Source organism: Aedes aegypti, chromosome 3, assembly GCF_002204515.2.
Source record: "Aedes aegypti strain LVP_AGWG chromosome 3, AaegL5.0 Primary Assembly, whole genome shotgun sequence".
In the NCBI taxonomy this organism is placed as follows: Eukaryota; Metazoa; Arthropoda; class Insecta; order Diptera; family Culicidae; genus Aedes; species Aedes aegypti.
The window spans coordinates 237,822,042-237,827,093 of NC_035109.1; the positions used below are offsets into that span (position 1 = coordinate 237,822,042).

Genomic DNA, 5,052 nt, shown 5'->3' on the forward strand with positions numbered 1-5,052 from the left:
GACCATGGAAAGTCTGAAAAAGTCGTGGGAAGTGCGTATATGGCCTCCACTTTGGCGTGTATATAGCGTTTTCATGCATTTTATACGAGTGATATGATTCATATAGAATGATGTATAGCAAAAAATATACCAGCCAAAATGTTTACTGGGATGCGTCTGCCAATGCGAGCTCTATCGCACTCGGTTCCTCCAGCCAACAGATATTTCATTTTCGACGTATTTACCTCCAACCCAACTTCAATCACAATGACTTCAATATGACTAATGAGAATGTTCTGTTTCATAGCGAAAAAACTGGAATTCATACTTATATATGACTGGAAAAGCGCAGAAGGTGGAGCTTGTGCAACATATTTTTGTGGTCAAAATTATGTATCATATGGGTTTAGGTATACATAATTATGTTTTATACTTTGTCCAACAAACCATTAACGCAGCAAAATACTGAGAACATTTGGTAGTGGAAATGCATTGGATGGTCGACAATGAAAAATGTAAAACTGCAAACATTGTCAAGCCTTCATTTTTGATTGCATAACTGTAATTGATTGATAACTGTTATTTAACACTAAATTAATATGCGAATCAAAAATTATGGTGAAAGTGCATATTTGCTTCGAAAAAATCAATTCGCCCTTATAAGTCGTTCAATATACATTTTTCGACATCAAGCCAAGTGAATATTTCCAAAAAGGAATCATCACATTTGGCAAATTAGTTCATTATTTTGTTTTCTACTAATACACTACTGAACTTTTACTGAACTATTATTACTTTTTTCAAAGCTTCGAAACAAAAATCTCATCGTTATGGTAAATATTCAAAATTAAATTAAAAAATTAAAGATGGTCCCCTTAGACACACTGCATGACGAGTGTTTTTGGAAAAGACAAAAAATTCATTGCCAATCATTTGCCATTGTTTCATTCAAGGCAGTGAAAAGTTTTCAGGGACAACTAGTGTGATCATAAATTTACAGTGTGATATAAGTTTGATAAATCACTTGACTATGACAGCATAAATTGAAGTTGTACACAGCAAAAAATAATGTAATATGCATCGACGTAATTTAGCCGACGTACTATAATCAAGATGTAATGCTTTTGGATGTCATATTACATCGACCTCAAATTACATTGGAACAACATTCCACTTTTGGTCTACGTCGCAATTGTGTAATAATTACATTTGAAAAACATAAGATATTACACAGAACCAGCTGCAACCAAGTGGTTCTCATGAATATGTGTAATATTACACGAATGAATGCCATAACGCATTCATAACGATGTTATAATAAATCTCGCAACACGGCCATAGTTTGTTGTAAAGCATCATCGCGTCCAGGTCGTGGTACATGTTGGGTTGATTTTCTTTGCGGATTTTGGTGAGTTTTATTAGATGAATACTCCTAAAAACAGTTTAGGGCAAACGCTCCCTTAGTGGAGGTAGTGTGTTTTGGCATGTTTCGCGCTAATAAATGATTATGTGATATTTTTCTGTTATGTACGATGCGAAAATGATACAAGTAATCGAATAATATTTATGAAATTTAACCGTAAAACTATTTAAAATAATTATTTTGCCTTATTTTTTTGTTCCTTTGCACCTATAGTGGTGCATCAGTACCAATAGTGGAGGGTCCCATAAGAAATCAATGGATTGCGCCACTAAAGGAACCATTCCTAAAACATACCTCCACTAAAAGAACAGTGTTCCTATTATTGGTGCAAGGCTTTTTGCACGGAAATTTCAAATGAATCGTGATTTTTATGCGTTTGAATGATAGAAGAATTTAAGATCTATCGAATGATACGCTAAAATAATTTATTCATGATTTTAACACCATGTTTTAGCAGTTTTCCCTTAGCTGCACCACTAATGGTACACTTGCCCTAATACATTCAGAAATCTAATAATTTGTTTTGTTTTCAACAGAAGTGTCTACTTCCGTACGGATTGATTGCAAATTTGGACGAAATCCAGATCAGCTTTATCTTCCATGTTCGCTCGGAAAGCAAGGGAATCTTGTTCGGATGCCTACAACAGGATGAAAAGTATGGAAATTCGAAAGTATTGAGGATCCGTTGGCTGGCTCTTTGTCCAGTAGGGCGACCGGATTGATGACCCGCAGAGTGCCCGTGGCTTCTTTTTCGTCCGGGTCTTCCTTGCGTTTCATCAAGCTGTCTTTCATCCTGATGTACCACGAAAAGGCCTTCTTCTTTTTTCCGGGACGGGTCAAATTCTTCCCCGGAGTGACAAGTGCTTGCTGATGCGATGCGTTAGCTGACCCTGGGTCCCATGAGTACCATCCTTTCGGGCAATCCGATCGTTGATCAGCAGATCATCGTCGAAGAACAATCTTCTTCCGTATCCGGGCGGGCATTCCGCCAGCATTCAACGTCTGGATCGGCTGCGTCGGACTTGTCTTCTCCGGTAACTTTGTCCCAAAGGGGTGTAGTTCCAGTGCTGCGGGGTCAAATGCAGGAGGAGAAGATCCGTCAATGTCCATTGGAGGACCCATCGTTGTCATCATCGGGTTCATCCCTGATTTTGACCTCCGACACGTCGGCCGATTGCTCCCGCCTCCGGTGTCGCCTTTCTCATCCGACGCGGACATTTTCCGTGATTATGGATGTCTTTTAACACTTCAGTCGTCGCGCTGTTGTATTCTGTACAACACTAGTGAAAAAAGCTCGCTGTTCGTTCACAGCAGCAGCGTAGTGATTCTGACGGTGACAAACCGCGCGACGACTGGAAGGTTAACGATTGTTTACAACGGCTATTGGGGTGAGCTGTTAACGATCTATTTTGCAAGCGGATGGATTTTGCTGAATTTACCTGCGGTTCCATTGCCGTATCCACAAATTACGTCCATCGGATGGAAGAACAATTGAGAGAAGGAGGATTTCGTGCGAATCTTATCAGCTGGGGAATGAAACCTGATACGGTGACCCACCAGAGATCAAATACAACAAACGACAGCTATACAGGTAAGCAAATCAAAAAGCAATGGCTATTTTGCGCAATGATAGACAATCATAAATATCTCCCCGAAGAAATACCGTAATGTGGTTCCGGGGATAAAAGGGTCTGAGGCCAAAGGTAATGTCTGTGCATTTTGTACACCACATACAGTGCATGGGCTGGTTCTAATGGGTCGTCGGTGGTGCGGCGTAACCAAAGTACGTACTCATTTGCCTAGAAACAGCGAGCTACACATTTGGTTACCAATGGCTTTTTGGGCGAAATAATAAATAATGCGAGATATCATAGAGCGTCCCTAATACCTATAAGTAAACATTTCTCAAGATAATTCTCCTGAGAATTTTATTGAATTATTTTTATTTCTTTCGAAATTCATCCTGGAAGTTGGTCAAAATTATCTCCGAACATTCCATCGGAAATACCTTCACATGTATCCGCTGGCAAATTTTTATAGAAATTGAGCATTCCCAGAGATTACAGTCAACTCTCCATATGTCGATATTGAAGGAACCATGGAGTTAGGGAGGAATCGAGTTGGAGAGCACAAAACCAGTGCAAATGCAATCCAAGGGACCATCGAGGTTACCATGAAAACTAACTTTTACTACGTGTAGGGAATAAGATTAATAATGAAAATAATGTTTAAAGTTAAATAGGATCAATCACAGTAATCGAGAAAATAACAGATCGCAGGAGTCGAGCATAGTATGACAAGTTTAATAAAGCGAATTATTTCGGACATGAGCAAAGCAGTTAATTCATTGATCATAATCAAATAAGCATCAAATCAAATAATAATGTCAAATTGTATAGAAAGTTACCAAAGGATGGAGTTCTTGAAAAAACTTCCAGAATGGTAGACATTTTTTCAAGAAAGTAGAAATACTCGAACATGACATTTTTGTTTATTATTAATTTTCTCATGTAAGACGCGAAAGCTAGATTCTATATTTAACTATTTTTTTCGCTTGTTTATTTCTTTTTTCCTCCAGATCAACCACCCGATCGAACGACCAGATCGTTTCAACGGCTTCCTAAGGAGTAAGAACGCTATGTCTACCTCAATACTTTCAGTGTTTTCAAGCCAATGTTCCTTCTGGAAGCACTGTCAGATGGTCTTTTTGATGTACCTTACCATGTAAAAAAATTAACGAATAATACCGAAAATAATAAAATGTGATGAATACATTATATAACTCATATTCAGTTATTCTTTATCTGATTGCATTTGCATTCTCTTCAATGGCTGAATGAATTGCTTTTTATCCTTTTTTAAGTTCCAATAATGTTATTACAGTACTCTTTTCTTTGAGTTAAAACCGTTATAACAGCTTTAAGCATAAAAGGATACAAAAGCAATTCAATCGCTATTGTGCAGAATTACCGAGCGCTGTCAAATCGCCTTGATTACACAGTTTTTCTATTACATCGCATCGATTACGTTGTATTATGTACGTTGAAACTATTACATCGACAAAATTACATCGGTCGCATTTATTACACCAAAAGCCCGCGAGTACGTCGGACTGTGTAATATTACACAACCGAAGGAATGACTTGGTTGCAGCAGTTTTGATGTAATATTCAACAACTTTTTTTGCTGTGTAGCATGGAAGTTGCTTCTCAAATCTCACGAACCGATGTTGATTTGTACCCGAAATAAAATAGTCTAATCAGGTTATTACCAAAAACTATTCCGGAAAACTTTATGTTACAATTTTGTTGACAGAAACTCTTAAACCAAAAGACTATGAAGTGTTTTCTAAGTATTTATATTTTTTTCCCACAATTTTTCACAACAACACGTAAGCCCTGCATGAACACAACTGTAAGCGAGTTGGGTAATTCCATTGAACCTTTTTCGTACTAAACAGTGGCAAACAACCACCACACTCTATTCATTCATATAAATTGATAAATCGGTATTTAGAGCATACCTTAAAAATAATAATTTACTCAAAACATTTGTTTAAAAGTATTCAGTGAACACCATATGGTGAATTTCTTAGCCGGCAGTGTATTATCCATGCTATCAAAAGTATTGAATGTCACTTTTGTTGCATT

General features: G+C 37.5%; 1 long non-coding RNA gene across 1 annotated transcript; it reads left to right on the forward strand.

Annotated features, from left to right (window-relative positions):
- The first annotated feature begins 2,768 nt into the window (after positions 1–2,768).
- Positions 2,769–4,020, forward strand: LOC110678450. Its single transcript, XR_002501623.1, has 2 exons — positions 2,769–2,993; positions 3,981–4,020. It is a non-coding gene; the product is annotated as an uncharacterized LOC110678450 (long non-coding RNA).
- The last annotated feature ends 1,032 nt before the right edge of the window (positions 4,021–5,052 follow it).